Below are 21,296 nucleotides of genomic sequence, written 5' to 3'. Positions count from 1 at the left end.
TTGACACTTTGAACACAATCGCACCGCAGAGCAACGTTCATTCACATCAGCAAGATCAGCACCAGCAGCCTGAGCCTAGCCACCATATTCCCCACGCCCGCTTCAACTGACACTATCACATGGCAGGGATCTTAAGCACACAACAGGAAGTGGCTCTTTTTACTCTTCCAGAGTAAAGAGAGAGAGAGAGAGAGAGAGAGAGAGAGAGAGAGAGAGAGAGAGAGAGAGAGAGAGAGACAGAGAGAGAGAGAGATCATTTATGAGTTGCTTTACACTCTCTCTCATGTCTCAATCTCACTGTTGCAAGTTCCACAATTCTGAATGTGGGCTCAACAAAAGCCCAATTGAAGTGCAGGACACATACCAACAAAGGACAAAGGCACCAACTAATGTGAACTTTTTACCTCGAAAAGCCCCTGACTGTATTCAGATTCATTTTAATTTGACAAGATACCAGAAGAGACTAAAAGGAATAATAAATATATAGAAAGGGAGAATAATAGAGCAGTGAGTTGGAGTTATGAGGAAGGATGATTGACAGCACAATTACAGGTTATTACATAACTCACAGCTCATAGCTCACCAGGCTGAGTGACTGACTATCGTTATAAGTGGATAATTGACCTTGATCATAAGAGGATGAGGTGGGAAATGAGGGGCTATCAAAACACACACAAGCGCGCAGATACACACACACACACACACTGCCATCACAGTGAGTAAATGGTGTTGCTTTTACATGGGGGGAGAGTATAGCACTATATGTAAGTTTAACCGTGACTATGTAAGTTATCACAAAGCAGTAATCATCTGCTATACATGGACATCATATGGATTGAGCAATATGTCAATAGCAAGTCAGGCATAAACGCAATAGGTATTGCGCCATGCCTACATTTGTGGGAGCATGACACTGCCTAATGCCTACGACAGAAGCCCATTGTACTGTATCAGAGAGAGTGAATATCTCAGACGTTAAGATTTCACTGGTCCACATGTTACAATCTAAGCCGCTTAAAGTTAAAACCAGTTGGAACACTTTGGTTTCGCCTCTATTCTACATCCTCCCCAAAAGAACTAAGCGCTAGCCACAACCTAAATGCTAAACAGTCACCGTTAAATAAGTGAGACAGTACAGGTGCATCAAAGTACTCTACCCTGCACCTTAAGAGACTGCTGACCTATGTACATAAAGTCACTGAACACTGGTCACTTTAATAACATTTACATACTGTTTTTACTAACTTTATATGTATATACTGTATTCTAGTCATGGCTTATCCTATATAACTAGTGCTGTACACAACTTTTCTATTCTTATACTGTCCACACTGTCTATACACACCATTTATATACACTGAGTGTACAATATATTAGGAACACATTCCTAATATTGTGTTGCACCCCTTTTGCCCACAGAACACCCTAAATTCGTTGGAGCGTGAACTCTACAAGGTGTCGGAAGCGTTCCACAGGGATGCTGGCCCATGTTGACTCCAGTGTTTCCCACAGTTGTGTCAAGTTGGCTGGATGTCCTTTGGGTAGGTGGACCATTCTTGATGCACACGGGAAACTGTTGAGCGTGAAAAACCCAGCAGCGTTGCAGTTCTTGACACACTCAAACCGATGCGACTGGCACCTTCTACCAGACCCTGTTCAAAGGTACTTAAATATGTTGTCTTGCCTATTCACCCTCTGAATGGCACACATACACAACCCATGTCTCAATTGTCTCAAGTCTTAACAATCCTTATTTAATCTTCATCTACACTGATTGAAGTGAATTTAAAAGGTGACATCAATAAGGGATCATAGCTTTCACCTGAATTCACCTGGTCAGCCTATGTTATGGAAAGAGCAGGTGTTCCTAATGTTTTGTATTCCGGTCTCTGACATAGCTCGTTCTGATATTTCTTAACTTCTTGTTATTATTTTTCTACTTTTTGGATTATGTGTGGATTGTTATTGTATTGCTAGATATTAGTGCACTGCTGGAGCTAGAAACATAAGAATTTCGCTGTACCTGCGATAAGATCTACAAATCCATGATTTGATTTGATCAAAGTAAAGTCTAAGAATGATTTTACTGGCAGAGCATTGAGCCTCAAAGAACAGATATTAGTAATCACAAAAAAAACTAAAAGAGACTAAACTTCATTGAATCACACTAAAACAAGCCTTAAGCAAATTACATATGGGCATTTCCATGTAAAAGGACCTATCAGAAAAAGTCTTAAAAGGTATCAAAAATACATCAAACACAATAATGTTGACGTACAGACCCTGCCAACTAATATCAACACTTATATTTAATTTTTGGAGAAATTGTTGACCTTCTGTAGGTTTAAGCAATATGGCCTTATGCCTTGTAATTCCGTAACCAAAAACCCACATATCTTTAAGATATTTTCAAATGTCTCTCCCTCATCAGGAAGGAGGATAATGAAAGTTCACAGAAGTAACAAGTAAAGGTAGACCCATCAATTAGCTATAGTTATTTTACTTATATCAATTTGGTTTATGAATTATTAAGTGATTCAAACTCATAATTCCATTACCAAATTGGTAACGAAATTACCCCAAAATCAGTAACGGAATTACTGCAACTGAATTGGCCACAATGGGAAATCAGAGTAGTCACAAACCACAGTTGGGTCATCTGCTGCTGTCCTCCCTTCCACTGGCACTGTCACGTCCTGGCCAGTATAAGGGTTAATTATTATTGTAGTTTGGTCAGGACGTGGCAGAGGGTATTTGTTTTATGTGGCTCGGGGTGGTGTTTTTCTAAAAAGGGCATGTGATTTAGTATTCCGGGGTTTTTGGGCACTGTTCCTTATCTACGTATTTCTATGTTGATCTAGTTGGTTGTATGTCTATGTTTGGTTAATTGGGGTGGACTTCCAATTGAAGGCAGCTGTGTGGTGTTGCCTTTGATTGGAAGTCCTATATTAGTTGGGTGTGTCTGTCTGTGTATTTGTGGGAGATTGTTTCTTGTTTTGCATGTGTGAGCATGACAAGACTGTTTTGTTGTTCGTGAGTTCTTCGTTTTTGTTATTTTGGTGTTCACTTGATTTTAAAATAAATACAAGATGAGCATCCACATTCCTGCTGCGTTTTGGTCCTCCATTCCCGACGACAACCGTTACAGGCACACTGTTATGTTCAGTTGATAACTGTTTCCTTTGTCTTTCTTTTGTGGTCAAACCAAGAGTGTTACAGTCTGAGTCTAGACAACCCCTCCCTCTATCTCTCTCCCTCTCCAGGTCACCTCTCCCAGCTCTTACAGACACCTACCCATAAGCACCCTCTCTTTCCATTTACTGTAACCAGCATTTTCACCCACTAAGCACTGGACGTCCATGGACGTTGAAAAGTAGTTGAAATTTGGTCAGTCCACACTGGCGTTGATGTTAAAGTCCACAGACAGGCTGGACTGGGACAAATCTGAACCTATCATAGACGTATGATTCACAAGTTTGGATAGTACAGTACAGTAGAGATTTTTTTTTTACTGTACTGAACTATACTCTACTTTACTGTAATGTACTGAACTCTACTGTGCTCTACTGCACTGTACTCTACCCTGCATTACTCAGCCCTACTCTATTCTACTCTGCCCTGTCCTGCTGTGCTGTGCTGTTTTGTACTGCACTGTACTCTGCTGTGCTGTGATGTTCAAACTTGTGAAACATGAGGAGAATTAGATTCAGATCCATAATTATGCATTTCTGTGTAGTACAGATCATGTAATTCCGATACCGTAATTCCGTTACCGGGTGTAAATCCACTTCAGTTACTGTAGTTCAATAACCAAGAGATTTTTTTCAAATTCAAGGTACCATGTCATAGCTGACACCCCATTCTTCTGCAGACATCTTTGAATCATAATTCGGAGTATATATTTAACAGAGCTTTTGGAAAACGTGGTCGCATAAAAACCTGAGGGAGATTTTACCATAACTCTGTGAACAAAGTTTGCATCTGCACAGTTCTTCAAATAAATTCGTTTTTGTAAACTTTTCTGTAGAAATTGTTAAAAACTATTCCTTGTGCATAGAGTTGTAATTTGAAATCAATGGTTTTTGTTTGGCATCCATTTTAAAGTCAAAGCTTAAATACCTTGGAATCGCCCATAAGGAATTCACATTGCTGGAAAGGACTGACAAGTAAACACCTAGATCTTCATTCTCCCCCTTTTTCTTCCTTAATATCCCTCCCATCTGTCTCTTACCTCATTTAGTCTGAGAGTGGTTACAATTCTCCAGCCCCATTCCTCAGCTGTTTATCAAATCAGTGGCGGGGAGTTCACTTCGTTATTGTTCGAACTGCAGACTGCCCCTTTAATAAATACTTCCTGGTTTATTTCTTCCTGTTTAAGCGTAAAAAAGAGGATAATGATCTTATTTGTTATTAAATGGGGTTTGCTGATTGGATAAGTATTCAGCGAGCATTAAGCCTGTCATCCACCAGACGATCACATGTCCAAATTAAACTGTAATGAGATTAGCCTAGCTAAAGGAGAAACAATGTGTTCCCCTCTCAACACAAAGTAAGAAAAAAAGGACAAATTGGCTAATAGTGTATGTGTGTCTCTGTGGATGTGTTTAACTATTCTTGTGGGGACCAGAAGTCCCCACAAGAATAGTAAACAAACAAAAATTTGACCAACTGAGGTAATTTTGTTCATCCCCCACAAGGTCAAATGCTATTTCTAGGGGGTTTACAGTTAAGATTAGAATTAGTGTTAGGGTTAGTATTAGGTTTAGGGCCAGGGTTAGGAGCTAGGGTTAGTTTTAGGGTTAAGGTTAGGGTTAAGGTTAGGTAAGAGTACGGGTTAGGTTTAGGGGTTAGGGAAAATAGGATTTTGAATGGGACTAAATTGTGTGTCTCCACAAGGTTAGCTGTACAATACTTTTTGTGTGTGTGTGTGTGTGTGTGTGTGTGTGTGTGTGTGTGTGTGTGTGTGTGTGTGTGTGTGTGTGTGTGCCAGAGGGACAACGTTACCATTCATTATTAGGACTTCTGTGATGAGCGCTACACAAATGCAAAAACTACACCCACCAAGGGTTTCTTCTCAAAGACTTGATTTCAACATGTCCACCCCCATTCTCCCCACCCCACTGATCCAAAAACCTCCTCATATACTATGATAAGCCCAACCTTGAAATGACTGCCTTGGCTGTCATGTAGCCCACTCCATCTTGCTAGCGTTGATCCCAACCCTGATGCAGATGCATGGTTTGAGAAGGGCTAAGTCTATTATACTGTAGCTCTATAAATGTATCGTACCATGAGTTTAAAACCCAAATAACCCTTATCAGCTGAGATAAGGGGGGTGTTAGTGGAAAGGAAGACAAAAACACACTTCCCCCCACAAAATGTTGAACTCAGGCAGCTGAAGGTCTAGCTGCTGTGTGAAACGAGGAAATCCGCTCTTATTTTTCCCATCGGTCCAGAACCCTTCAAAGAAGGGGGCCTATTTCCATCTCAGATCTCAAGGAGGTTCTTGGGACATCTGGAGCTGGTCTTGCAGCACATTCATCTGTGTGTTAGGCAGGGAGAGAGACAAGGAAGGAGGGCAAGAGGGTGAGGAGAGCGGAGAGCCATAGCTTTACTCTCATCGCTGTGATGGACGACACTGTCAGCCAGAGGGAGGGCTCTCAATCACAACAAACAGCGCAAAGAGAGACGGAGATGCAGCACACATCTCCAAACACAGAGGAGGGGGGTGGAGTGATTTGGCCTTCAAAAACACACTCTTTCTCTCCTTCTCACTCACTATACGCTTTATTAAAGCAAATGGCTCAGGGCCATTTCAGTGTGGGGTATCGTCAGCCCTGCTGTCTGTTGTAGCCTCATTGGTTACAGAGAGCACAGCATTGTATGCTCTCGTTGGCTGGCCCTCAATACATATCCGTCGCCAAACTCACTGGCTCCAGGTCATCTATAAGTCTTTGCTAGGTAAAGCCCCGCCTTATCTCAGCTCACTTGTCACCATAGCAACACCCACCCGTAGCACGCGCTCCAGTAGGTATATTGCACTGGTCATCTCCAAAGCCAACACTTCCTTTGGCCGCCTTTCCTTCCAGTTCTCTGCTGCCAATGACTGGAATGAATTGCAAAAATCTCTGAAGCTGGAGTCTTATATCTCCCTCTCTGTCTGAGCAGCTTACCGATCACTGTACCTGTACACAGCCAATCTGTAAATAGCACACCCGACTTCCTCATCCCCATATTATTACTTACCCTCTTGCTCTTTTGCACCAAAGTATCTCTATTTACACATCATCATCTGCACATCTATCACTCCAGTATTAACGCTAAATTGTAATTATTTTTGCCTCTAGGCCCTTTTTATTGCCTACCTTGTTTATGTGTAACTCTGCGTTGTTGTTTTTGTCACACTGCTTTGCTTTATCTTGGCCAGGTCGCAGTTGTAAATGAGAACTTGTTCTCAACTGGCCTATCTGGTTAAATAAAGGTGAAATAAAAATTTTAAGAGGAACCTATACGGATAGAAAATGAAAAGTGGACTGCTTATTCCCACACACATGCTTGAACAAATGCACAAACACGCACATACACACACCTGCACACTCACACAGAAACGCGCACACAGAAAATAAATTGCCAAACAGAGGGGTGCTTTACAAAATTATCCACCCAGATTTCGATGAGGTCCACACACACTGTGAGCTTCTAACACTGCTCCTTACAGAGAGAGAGAGAGAGAGAGAGAGAGAGAGAGTAAGCTTTGAAAGTGACTGGTACATACTGAGAGCTGCAGTCAGTCACATGTGTGCTTTGGGCATTAGACACAGAGAACTCTTTAAAATCACACACACACACACACACACACACACACACACACACACACACACACACACACACACACACACACACACACACACACACACACACACACACACACACACACACACACACACACACACACACACACACACACACACACACACACACAGTATAGCGACAGGGGCTCATAAAGTGGACATTCAGTGCTCAGAGCGGGACAGCAGTGGTGTGGACAGAGCCCCCGTCCCCTCGTCTCTCCCTCCATCAACCCCAAGCCAGCGGATTCTCAGACCAATCAATAATCCATTATGAACAAACTGTGCTTCGCCTCCCCACTCCCGGCAGGCAGACAAAGAGCCCTGCTGTAAACCGTGTGATGGAGAGAACCAGAGAACGAGAAGAAGAGAGGGATAAACAACGACAGGAGGACAGGGCAATAGACGACCCATGGCATGCCCAGTTTGGAAAAGCATAGGCTACTACTTCTGCATACAACTTTTTAGACACTGTGGAGTTATGTTATCTAATGACTTTTGTACGTATGTAATGCATGTTAATGTACATGTACGTATCACCAATTGGTGTCGCCTGTAGCATACAAATAAAAATCAAATCAATTTGATTCTCTGTAGCTTACTTTGTTGTTTAACTCTTCTTGTCATGCTCCCTGTTCATATAGCTGAATGTATTAGCTTCAATGACAATAATGAGGCTTTGCGTTCTAGTGTAGTCCCAGTCCTGCTGTGTGTGTGTGTGTGTGTGTGTGTGTGTGTGTGTGTGTGTGTGTGTGTGTGTGTGTGTGTGTGTGTGTGTGTGTGTGTGTGTGTGTGTGTGTGTGTGTGTGTGTGTGTGTGTGTGCGTATGCATGCATTTGTGCATGAGCACTGTGGTGTGTGCGTGGGACAGGCTCATGTAGTGTTTGGGTGGAGGGCAGCAGAGTCCCATAGCCCAGCACCCTGTGGACTGCCTGGGCCAAGGTCTGGGTCTGGGACTGTCAAAGCAGGTCAAGCTCACAGACAGGGAGACCAGCGGGGGGGCTCACGGCGTCCATTGTCTCCCCCCACCCCCCCATTCTCCGTCCCCTATACCCATACCAATCATACCCCCCACCCAACCCCAGCCACAACCGCAACAGAAACCCTCCATTAATGTGTCGGCATAGACAAAACAATGGAGGGATCCTCTCTCTCCCTCTCTCTCTTTCTGTCTCTGGTTGTCTCCAGACCTTTGATAAGTGGGATGGGAGGAGGGTGGTGGGTGGTGGGTGGAAGAGGAGGGTGGGGGTCTCTCTATTTACGTGAGAAGGGTCTTACAAATGAAAAGCACCCACTGGGTCCCTGCTTGGGTGTATATAGCAGGGCTGTAGGAGGGAACAGGGGCCAGAGCAGGTGTTTGGGTCAACAATGTCATGTTAGATTTCAGAGAGTGGGCCGTGCTGCTGGATTTACTGCATGGTCAAGGAAAGGAGGGAGGGGTTTTCAACAACAAAAAACTGTTGTTCTGCAGCACCCGGCCTCCCACCACTAGAATCTGAAGTCAAATGTCTACTGTTTGCTGATGATCTGGTGCTTCTGTCCCCAACCATGAAGGGCCTACAGCAGCACCTAGATCTTCTGCACAGATTCTGTCAGACCTGGGCCCTGACAGTAAATCTCAGTAAGACAAAAATAATGGTGTTGCAAAAAAGGTCCAGTTCCCAGGACCACGAATACAAATTCCATCTAGACACCGTTGCCCTAGAGCACACAAAAAACAATACATACCTCGACCTAAACATCAGTGCCACAGGTAACTTCCACAAAGCTGTGAACGATCTAAGAGACAAGGCAAGAAGGGCCTTCTATGCCATCAAAAGGAATATAAAATTCGACATACCAGTTAGGATCTGGCTAAAAAATACTTGAATCCGTTATAGAACCCATTGCCCTTTATGGTTGTGAGGTCTGGGGTCCGCTCACCAACCAAGAATCCACAAAATGGGACAAACACCAAATTGAGACTCTGCATGCAGAACTCTGCAAAAATATCCTGTGTACAACATAAAACACCAAATAAGGCATGCAGAGCAGAATTAGGCCGATACCCGCTAATTATCAAAATCAACATTTACATTTTACATTTTAGTCATTTAGCAGACGCTCTTTTCCAGAGCGACTTACTTTGACTGTCCCAGTCAAGAAAAGAGATGTTCAATTCTACAACCACCTAAAAGGAAGCAATTCCCAAACCTTCCATACCAAATCCATCACCTACAGAGAAATAAACCTGGAGAAGACCCCCCTAAGAAAGCTGGTCCTGGGGCTCTGTTAACAAACACAAACAGACCCCACAGAGCCCCAGGACAGCAACACAATTAGACCCAACCAAATCATGAGAAAGATATATATAATTACTTGACACACTGGAAAGAATTTACAAAAAAACTGAGCAAACTATAATGCTATTTGGCCCTAACAGAGAGTACACAGTGGCAGAATACCTGACCACTGTGACTGACCCAAAATTAAGGACATCTTTGACTATGCACAGACTCAGTGAGCATAGCCTTGCTATTGAGAAAGGCCGCCAAAGACAGACCTGGCTATCAAAAGACAGGCTATGTGCACACTGCCCACACAATGAGGTGGAAACTGAGCTGCACTTCCTAACCTCCTGCCAAATGTATGACCATATTAGAGACACATATTTCCCTCAGATTACAGAGACCCACAAAGGGATTGAAAATAAATCTAATTTGATAAACTCCAATATCTATTGGGTGAAATACCAGTGTGCAGTCACAGCAGCAAGATGTGTGACCTGTTGCCACAAGAAAAGGGCAACCAGTGAAGAACAAACACCATTGTAAATACAACCTACATTTAAGTTTATTTATTTTCCCTTTTGTACTTTAACTATTTGCACATCATTGCAACACTGTATATAGACATAATATGACATTTGAAATGTATCTATTATTTTGGAACTTTTGTGAGTAATGTTTGCATTCACTTTTGTTTATTATCTATTTCACTTGCTTTGGCAATGCAAACAAATGTTTCCCATGCCAATAAAGCCCCTTAAATTGAATTGAATTGTTCTGGACACTTTGGAATCGGTTTGATTTCTTCTCACATTGTCGACTTTGCTAATTGCTAAAAAAATATCCTTAATTCTTTATTCTATGTGCCTTACTGGCAGCATCTTACTCAATTCTTGTAAGAAACCATACCAATTACCAAACAAACCAACTTAAAACAACTGTACCTTTATTTCTAAGAGTGTACTATCTAGAACCTAAAGGAGAACCCTTTGAAGAACCCTTTTTGGTTCCAGGTAGAACTCTTTTGGGTTTGATGTAGAACCCTTTCCACAGAAGGTTCTACATGGAACCCCAAAGGGTTCTACCTGGAACCAAAAAGGGTTCTACCTGGAACGTAAAAGGGTTCTCCTATGGGGACAGCTGAATAACCCTTTTTTTCCATAGAGTGTAGTGTAGTGTATACTTGTTGCCTGTATGTTGCGCTGTCTAATCCAAATGCGAGAAACATCGGAAAAAAAGGGAAACACACTGAGGCTGTCCCCCAACTGGCCCTCACATCTGCAGGGTTAACTCCAGAGGGCCGTTTGTGTGTATGCTTCAGTCTCCCTCCCCCCACCACCCCGGTCTGTTTTTCTCACACCACTCGTTAACCCTTAGCTGCTCCCACAGGAACGCCCTGTTTGCATGAATCTGAATGACCTCTTCTACTCATAATAGCATTCCACACAAAGATGCAGAGTTGGCCACTCAACTTAACCAGTGACTAACTTCTACTGAGCTAAACCACCCAGAGAGATTGAGAGATACACCAGTGGCTTTACATTGAAAGTAGTGATTAGGGATGGCACAATTAACATATAACTGCGTAACTGACGGTTATGGATGAAAATAAAATTGACCCCTTTTTTTTTTTTGCTATTCAAATTTCCAGGGTTAGAGGTTCCAAGTCTGTTGTAATAATTATATTTGAATGTATGCTGCTGCATTGTGGGGGGCATTGCCTAGGCAACTGAAGACTAGTTTGCTCCAACACCTTGCTTGTTGTAAAAAGGATCAGCAAAGTTTTATCACGTGAAGAGTCCGCATAAACTACCTAAATCACATGAACACCCGGCCGTCCCTTCTTCAGTCAGCTGTTAGATAAAAAACAACATATACATTCTCCTTAAAATGCAAATCATTTTATAACATTTTTCACATGCGTTTTTCTGGATTTTTTTGTTGTTATTCTGTCTCTCACTGTTCAAATAAACCTACCATTAAAATTATAGACTGATCATTTCTTTGTAAGTGGGCAAACGTACAAAATCAGCAGGGGATCAAATACTTTTTTCTCCCACTGTAATGAAGCAACATCTCAAGACATCAGTCAGGAAGTTAAAGCTTGGTCGCAAATGGGTCTTCCAAGTGGACAATGACCCCAAGCATACTTCCAAAGTTGTGGCAAAATGGCTTAAGGACAACAAAGTCAAGGTATTGGAGTGGCCATCACAAAGCCCTGACCTCAATCCTATAGACAATTTGTGGGCAGAACTGAAAAAGTGTGTGCGAGCAAGGAGGCCTACAAACCTGACTCACTTACAGCTCTGTCAGGAGGAAAGGCCCAAAATTCACCCAAGTTATTGTAGGAAGCTTGTGGAAGGCTACCTGTAACGTTTGACCCAAGTTAAACAATTTAAAGGCAATGCTACCAAATACTAATTAAGTGTATGTAAACTTTAATCCCACTGGGAATGTGATGAAAAAAATAAAAGCTGAAATAAAACATTCTCTCTGCTATTATTCTGACATTTCACATTCTTAAAATAAAGTGGTGATCCTAACTGACCTAAGACAGGGGATTTTTTCTAGGATTAAATGTCAGGAATTGTGAAAAACTGAGTTTAAATGTATTTGGCTCAGGTGTATGTAAATTTCCGACTTCAACTGTATATATATATATATATATATATTTATTTATTTATTATTTTATTTTTTGTGAGAGCATCTCGGGGTTAACGAGTGGTGTGAGAAAAACAGACAGGGGTGGTGGGGGGAGGGAGAGAGGGAGGGAGGGAGAGGAAAGCACACACAGACACACAAACAAGGCCCTCTGGAGTTAACCCTGCAGATGTGAGGGCCAGTTAAGAGTGTCTTTCATAAGCGGACAGCCTTAGTATGCTTCCCTTTTTTTTCAGATCCTTCTCACATTTGGATTCGACAGACCAACATACAGACAACAAGTATACACTACTGTTGTTTTAAGTTTATTTGTTTGGTACTTGGTATGGCCACATCAGTTCACATCCTTTGAATGAAACTTCTACATTACCATGGAAATTAGTGCATCAACTAACAGCTGACTGAAGAAAGGACGGCGGGGCAATTTAGTCAGTTTTTGCAGTAACATGGACTCTTAGCAATGTGATAAAACTTAGTTGTTCCTTGCTGAAACAAGCAAGGCGCTGGAGCAAACAAGTCTTCGGTTGCCTAGGCAACGGCATCCACAATGCAGCAGCAGCACACATAGAATTAGAATAAATAGAACAGACTTGGAACCCATAACTGTGGACATTTTAATGGTAAAACCATAGGTACAGTCACTATAGCTGTCTGGTATCATGATGCAATAATTTCCATGGTAATCTAGAATGGTAAACCCATGGGTACACTTGCAATAGCTGCCTGGTATTGTGGTGCAATAATTTAGAATGTTCATTCAAATGATGTAGGGTGCGTTCTCTCTCTCACTCTCTCTCACTCTGGAGTACCAGAGTGCGCTCTGGGTGTTTGTAAATTCAGAGTTGTCAGATCTCAGAGCGTTAAGAGTGCACACTGGACACTCTGGCCGAGGAGTAGGGTTGATCAGAGTGTTCTGACCTCACAATGGTAGTCAAGCACCCCAGCTTACTGGCTAACATTGGCTAGCTTGCTAGCTACTTCCAGACACAAATGAGAGAACACCTCACTCAGATGAGAGTGCTCTGAAATCGGAGTAGATAGCCAGAGCAAATTTACGAATGCGGTTCACGCAAATATACGAATGTGGTTCACACAATGGAATGTATTTTTTGTAATGTCAGTTGAGTTGAATCAACAAATCACAGCAAATATTGATGGGTACACTTCCTGCTTTTATTTCCTGCTTTGCCCCTATGGATACACTCACAATTACGCCATCATGGACTTGAATGGCAGCACATGCAGTCAGGAGTGGAGGAGAACATTTGTATCTATATATATGTTTTTTGCTAATCGCATGGTTAGTACGGAGACTGCGGCCATTTTTTTTGTTTTTGCTATTGTTAGCTGGTGCTAGTCGACTGCACTTGCGCCAAACTCTGATCCATCCTACAGCTTGTTCTCCATCTTCCTTATAAATAGTGAGCCAACATGTTTTCAGCACTTCTATTTCCCTGATTGATCAAAACTAGTTCTCATTCTATCTCGTCTCTATGCAGCAGATATAGTGAACAATATGTTCGCAACATCGAATCGCAATAAAATCACAATATCGAGTCGCAATCGTGAGAATAGCAATACATATCATATCAGCACCTATGTATCGTGATAATATCGTATTGTGAGGTCCCTGGCAATTCCCAGCCCTAAATGAGAGACCGCTAAAGAGCTAGTGTGAATGTAGGATTTGTCTTACTAATAAAACAAGAAATCCGGTTTAAGCTCCCAAGACAAGACATCTGGTTTCACAGAAAAATTAAAACAAAAATAGTGGATGTTGGAACTATAAACACACTTGGACAGTGATAAGATGCATTTGTTTGTTTTGGTCATTTCATGTTGAGTTCTTTACCAAACCAGTTCTAACAGGTTTCTTATGGACTTGCTGTGACTGAGGCGAGGGAGAGAGTAGTAGGCTGCGATGAGACTCCCATATGGAACCTCCATCCCAGGGTCTGTCCCAGGGTCTTCTCTCGCTAAGCCCACCTGTGTAGGCAGCCCAGAATAACCCCTGGAACAGCAACGTAAAGGAGCCTCTCTGGAATGCAATTAGGCCACTGAACTCCCCGTGCATTCCCCCTCTGCAGCGCAGGCCCACGAGAGACACTTCCAGCCAGCCCCACAGCAACACACACACGTGGCCACAAACAAATCAGGAACAAAAATAATGGATGGAAAGAAGGACATTATCTATGTATAGCTGTACCAGGGTTTCTCCTCTGTCTTTTCTTTTGTGTCTATTCCATTCTAATCATTTTTAATCTTGCTGTCTAACTTGAGGTATACACTAATGATAACATAGCACGTGTACATTATAGAAAATGAAGTGCATAGGAGGATGAGATGAAGAGATACGACAAACAGGGATGGAGAGAATGGAGGAATTGATACAGAGAAAATATCTCTCTCTCCCTGTCTCTCGCTCTCAAGGATATGTGTTTTCACAGAGAACTCCTCAGCTCAATGGAGACTGTGGATGCTCAAACACTAACTTGGCTCAAACCGTTCAAAACAAATACAATAACACAAAGGTGCAACCTAAATAAAATAACCAGTGGGTGAAATCCAATTTCTTCGCCACAAACACTTTGTTATTGTGTCACGGAGTCCACTTCACTATTGGACTGGGAACAGAAAGAAACATCTGCTCGAGGCCTCGGAGCCAACAACAATAAGTCAGAACCAGCACACAGGAAAACCACTACTTTAGGTGTTTTATATTTCACAGTTTCACACAGGACTTTACAAGGAGTTCACAAGCAGGCCTGGGTTCAAATAGTACTTGAAAAGTTTCAAATACCATGAGAGTTTGCTCTAGCCAGCCAGGAGTGCCAGAATGGCAAGGTTTGGTGTTTTGGAACTATTATATTGGTTTATTGAGCCAGGCAAGATCAATCAAGCTCAGATGAAGTATTTGACATGATTTAAAATAGTATTTGAACCCAGGTCTGTTTACAAGGAAGCTACATGTAAAATAGTTCCTTCAAACTGCCTCCGAGACATTACAATGAGCATAATGATGTGATTGATAGCAGAACCATGGACATCTGGGTCATGTCTTTACAGGGCTGACTGATTCCCGCTGGTGAACATCAGCCTTGCTTGTTATCTCACCAAGTGGAAAGTATAAAGTAGTGAAAGCTCCCTCTGAAAAGAGCATGGTGGAGAGAGAGGGGTGGAGGGTTGAGAGATACAGAGAGAGAGAGAGAGAGAGAGAGAGAGTATGAGAAAGCAAGATAAAGAGAAAACAAAAGAGATTGTGTGAATGATTGAGAGAGAGATACAGAGAGAGAGAGGGTAAACCGCAGGCACAAACCACAGCAAGGAAATGCTACATGCTCTCCAATCTCCAAACACTCCTAGCCAAGAAAGCTCCTATGGGGGAGAATCTGATAGGATTAGTATTTCAGAGGCTTCCTCTTTCTGTCAGTTTATGGCTTATGGATGCTACATCCATGTTGAAGACAGGAGTCTCTTTCTGCATCCCAAAGGCAACACAGTATAACACCACAGTCACTGTGTGTTAGCATAGCATCATGACTCGACATAGTTTCATACTGCATCTACCGAAATGTTTCCTCATGTTGCATGGGATTTGTTAATACAGATACATTCAAATGGTCTGATTTAGAGTCCCCTTCCATTTGAAATGCTACAAGGTCAAAGTTCAGATACATGAGGTTAAAAACAAGTAGTAGTAAGGACGTAGTGATGTCTGTCACAGGTGGTTTCAATGGACGTGTCTTATCCAGAAGGACCAGCACAATACGTTGGTCTGCCTCAAGTTCCTCGAGGTCTCCACTCTGCTTTGTTCTCTGAGAGAGAGAGGAACCTGGGCTGGTCTGTTTATTAGTTACTGTTGATCAGGATTGACTTGAGTCGGGAGCCACAACCTGCCAGCGTCAGAGAACACTACAGCCATAGCGTCTCCTACAATGACTACCAGTGCCTCTGAAATACTGTCGCCCAATCCAAAATTGACCCCTAGACCCTATGTCCTATGCCCTATGCACTTGTATTTTTTTAATTCTTTTTTATTTTGTAAAATGTGTGAAATTGTAAAATGTTGGGCTCCCTTGTGAAAAAGACCTTGGACTCAATGGGACTCCCTGTAGAATTAAAGGTACAATTAACTGTGACGATCGGAGAGAATTTGATTGACGTGAGTGATATGGTTCTAAATCTATCTTGCCCTTTGATAAGCTAGGTGAAACGTTCACTACATTGCTTAGACATACGTCAGCATTTCCCAAACTTGGGTCCTGGGGACCCCAAGAGAAGCACGTTTTGTTTTTTTGCTCTAGCACTATTCAAATAATCCAAGCTTGATGATTAGTTAATTAAAGGAATCGGCTGCGTAGTACTAGGGCAAAAAATTAAACGTGTACCCCTTGGGGACCCCAGGACCGAGTTTGGGAAACGCTGACGTAGGTGCAAGGGGTCGATTTGAGATAAGGCACATGGCTGTAAATCTATGGACGGTGTTTGAATGTAAACCTAATGTAAGTGTTATAATACACTGAATGTATTTAAAAAACAGAATGGAAGTACTCTGAAACACAGAAATATTCATGTTTTTAAGAGAGTCTTTTGAAAACCATTGTTGGTGTTTCAGTGCATGTAAAAGGCAACATCAAAACACAAAACGCTGATTTTGGCAAACTGTGCCTCTCATACAATCAAATGGTTTTGAAATGCCAATGCTTTGTAGTGTACATATTGATTAACATTTTACAGAAGACAGTGGGAATTGAATACTTTCCTAGGGTAGGCAATGGCACTAATTACAGGCTACAGTTGCCAAGCCCATTGTGAGATTATAAATTATGTTACAATCAAAATATTTAGGGCTATGTAAGTTATAGCAGCAGAGGTAAAATGAGGTAACAGAACAAATACATTTGCAAAGAAAAGAAAGCATTTGAAGCTTCAAAATCATGTCTTGGAAAAATACATTTTGTGCTCATGAATTATTATCCTGGACAAACGTATTCATTTGTACTTTCACAAAACGATATTTTCTTTTACCCTTTGTTTGAGCATAATACTGTATATTTGACATTTGGGAATGACCAATGAGGCGTTTATCAGCACACCATATAAGAGCAAGGAATATACAACACGAGGAGGGACTCCCATTTACAGTAGTATTTGGAAACTCCAGAAGAAGGGATCTTTTTTTGCACTAGACAGAGTTCGACACACCATAACAGTGTTTAGGAGCTTAAGAGAGAGGAAACAGCACCAAAAAATAAGAGGTCAAATTCTGCACTAGACAGGACTCGAAATGCCATAATAGCGTACACAACCTTTTCCGGGTTAGCACTCCCAGTCTCTTGCAAGGTGTTGCCCAACTCTTGATTAAGTGGTGTTACAACAAACTATTTCATGTTACAGAACACCTCAGGATGAATGTTTCAGTACACCTTCAATCTGTATCATAACCCCTTACACCCATGTGTTTTAAAACTCGAGGAAAGTTAAGGTTTCGTCTCCTTAACGATGGTGGCAGCTTAGTTGCTACTAGTTTTAGTGTTACAAAACACTTAATTTTAACAGTGTACCAGTCACCTATAACAGAATGTTAGTGTCCTGGTGGTGTATATTAACCTGGGGTGAGATAATGAGATTTCTGCACTGGTTTTAGATAGTACGGTAATGTGTGGTAAACGACGAGTAAGGTAAGGTAACCTAGACAATGATGTCATCAGAGGGTTGAGCGGACTAATATGCACAGCTAAGCTGAACACACACAGATGAACATAACCATACTGTAAACAGTAGGGATTACAGCATGTCTACAGGTCTCTGGAGAACTCAGGACAGTCAGTGACGGAGCTCAATGATTCCAACGGGATTCACCTGCCGGGCGGGCCGCCAGGTTGCCGTGACGACAGAGACCTGGACTGTGCGCGTCTCTCTCTGTCTGCCCAAGCGATGCTAAACCCTCAGCCCTGTTACACAACAAATAAGCAAAGGATTACTACTCTTTTTTTTTCTTCACATCAGGCCGAGCTACTGCCCTTCCTTACACAACACACTTTGTCTGTGTGTATATGTGTGTGTGAGTGTGCTTTTGCAGCATTTAGGCTAGATGGTTTCTTGTATATACTGTAGCTGTGTGAGGATGCATTACTGATGGAAACATCAACAAGACCTGTACAGGTGTACGTTCTTAATTTGATACCCCGGTTGTTGCAGGAAATACAACCATGTAGTGCAGGGGTATTCAACTCTTACCCTATGAGGTCCGGAGAATTCTGGTTTTCTGTTGTATCTGATAATTAATTGCATCCACCTGGTGTCCCAGGTCTAAATCAATCCCTGATTACATTGGAATAATGAAAAATTGCAATGGCACTGGCTTCGACGCCCATATTTGCATTTGAGGGGTGTAGGTTTATGCAAGGTTTAAAAAAGTTTCTAAAGTTTGTAATTTCCACAACCGGCCGTGACCGGGAGTCCCATAGGGCGGTGCACAATTGGCCCTGCGTCATCCGGGTTAGGGGAGGGTTTGGCCAGGGTAGCTTTACTTGGCAACTCCTTGTTGCTAGAGCACGGTATGGCGGCATGGAGGACGTATGACTCGACCTGCGCCTCTCCTGAGCCCGTTGGGGAGTTGCAGTCATGAGACAAGATTGTAATTGGATCGCAATTGGATATCATGAATTGGGGAGAAAAAAAGGGTGTAAGATACAGAAATATATATATATACAAAAGAAAATATATATAATGTCAGACTTGATTTCCCCTAACAAAAAATTTATTAACCCCTACAAAAATGGCAATTTATTATAATCCACACAATAATTCACATTGCCTGTTGCTGCAGGATTATTGGTCAAATTAAGATACGACATCTGTATGTCTGTGTGTTTGTCTTATGTACACGTGCGTGTCTATAAGCACAGAGAAGGGCGTCATGACTGTAGAGAGCAGCATATAATAGCAGACATAGGTATGGGTGTGTATTCTGTGTAAATCAGCAGCATGGAACAGCACAGTGGAACACAAACACACACAGCAGCTCAGTGCTACAGCGCCCTGCACAGAGAAATACACTAGCCTACATAGGACTCATGTCAGTGATGTCTGCACTGCACAGAATGAGTGATTTAGACTAGAATAGACGAGCACCGAGGAGAGGAGAGAATAACATATTGGCACAGCTGAAGACAGTTGAAGACATACAGTATAAGGTAGTGATGATACACTGACTGTAACGATCCACAGAGACAAAGGACCACTGTAACATAGCAGCACAACGGAACAGGCTGCAGACAACACAAGTGTTCACTTCACAATTGTCCGCTAGCATTATCTGGGCCAATGACACCTGCCTGCAACCCCTGTAAACTGACTCCCTTTCTGCCTTAATAGCAAGGGTCGTGTTCATTAGGCACCAAACAGGAGAAAACAGACTGAACCAGGGAGGGACTACCTCGACTTGCCCAATAAGGAACAGACATTTTTGTTTTCTGTTACTAAATGTTTTAAAACATTGTATGTGTCATGCTCAAATGAATACGGCCCTCCTGTATATTCCATTGGTTACAGCGGTGAACAGAATTTTCCACCCATGGCCATGGGGCACGAATTGGGTGATTTTGTGGTAGTCGGCCAGGTATAATCTAATGAGATTAGTTTGCTCTTTAAATAGAGTTCTGTGGCCAGAGATTAGATTATCACGGCCAGGAGCCTCAAGATCAAAAGAGCCTCTGTCTCGTTGACTTTGTTATGGGAATACCATGACAACAATCATTCCGAGCAAGATAATGGTATTCGAGAGAGTCTCTGTGTGTGTGTCACCTCTAATCAATAATATTCTGACAATGAGTTCTGAATCTCCGAGGTCTATTCGATTACCATTCATATGTGGGCTCAGCAAAAACAAGTGTCGTTTTTTTTATGGCAATGTTTTCCTATGGTGACACAGGTCAAACTTGAAGCAATGCTAGAGACCAAACAACTGAATTTCCACAATTCTCATGGAAATATTTTGCGCACCTGTCTATTTACCACCACAAACCAATGCTGGCACTAAGACCGCACTCAACGAGCTGTATAGGGCCATAAGCAAACAAGAAAATCCTCACCCAGAGGCGCTGCTCCTAGTGGCCGGTGACTTTAATGCAGGAAAACTTAAATCTGTTTTACCTCATTTTCACCAGCACGTGACCTGTGCAACTACAGGCGAATAAACTCTAGATCACCTTTACTGTACACACAAAGACACACACAAGCTCTCCCTCGCCCTCCCTTTTAGCAAATATGATCATAACTCTATCCTCCTGATTCCTGCTTACAAGCAAAAGCGTGTAAGGAAGTACCAGTGACCCGCTCAATACGGAAGTGGTCTGATGAAGCGGATGCTAAACTACAGGACTGTTTCGCTAGCACAGACTGGAACATGTTCTGGGATTCATCCGATAGCATTAAGGAGTTTACCACATCAGTCACCGACTTCATTAATAACTGCATCGACGACGTTGTCCCCACAGTGACCGTAGATATAGAACATATCCCAACCAGAAGCCATGGATTACAGGCAACATCCGCACTGAGCTAAAGGCTAGAGCTGCCGCTTTCAATGAGGGCGACACTAATCCGGACACTTAGAAGAAATCCCGCTACGCCCTCCAACAAACCATCAAAAAGGCAAAGTGTCAATACAGGACAAAGATTGAGTCATACTACACCGACTCCAACACTCGTCGGATGTGACAGGGCTTGCAAACTATTCTTATAATTAAGATCGCAGAAGACACAACGGTGGTAGGCCTGATCACCAACTATGAGGAGACACTCTACAGGGCGGACGTCAGATACCCGGCAGTGTTGTGCCAGGACAACAACCTCTCTTTCAACATCAGTAAGACAAAGGAGCCAAGTTATCGTTACTTATTGTATTTATTCCTTGTGTTATTATACTTCTATTTATACCTCGTTTATAAAATATATTTTTTAAACATTATATTCTTTTATTGTTTTTATTCTTTTTTGCATTGTTGGGAATGGTTGTAAGTAAGCATTTCACTGTTAGTCTACACTTGCTGTTTACAAGGCATGTGACAAATAAAATGTTATTTGAAATTAGTTAAGTTACAGTGAATCACGGAAACAAAACAAGATCACGACAAAGAGTTTATTGTGATTCCTAAAGTGTTATAACCCAGTAGAGCTAAGAGAAGCTAGTTTAGATATCTCCAGGGCCTTGTTTGAAAACTTAAAAAAAGATACCCTTTCTACCATCCTTGAAGTTATCAGTGTTCTGACATTAATTGTGACAGCAAGAGTTCCATTCACCTATTGTCATGCCAGATAAGTGATTGCTTCAATGAAGGGAGGAAGGAAGCATGCTTTTTAAAGAAAAATAGTAGTCGTATGTACAGGATACACATTTATGTGGAAATACATGTAAATTGAAAGAGTTGTAAGAGGGCATGGTAGTCAGTTCATCATGATGAATTCTGACTTCCTTTCTCTCAGTAGTAGGGTAAACAGAGTCTAGTGAATGAGT

General features: G+C 42.1%; 1 protein-coding gene across 1 annotated transcript in view; it reads right to left on the bottom strand.

Annotated features, from left to right (window-relative positions):
• LOC106605073 (zinc finger protein 516) overlaps positions 1–21,296 on the bottom strand; it is a 68,540-nt gene that overhangs the window by 23,370 nt on the left and 23,874 nt on the right. The window lies entirely within an intron of this gene.

The sequence above is a fragment of the Salmo salar genome, chromosome 05 (assembly GCF_965601325.2).
Source record: "Salmo salar chromosome 05, fSalSal1, whole genome shotgun sequence".
NCBI classification, from domain to species: domain Eukaryota; kingdom Metazoa; phylum Chordata; class Actinopteri; order Salmoniformes; family Salmonidae; genus Salmo; species Salmo salar.
The sequence above is the reverse complement of the archived record's forward strand: the minus strand, read 5'-3'. Positions and strand labels throughout refer to the sequence as shown.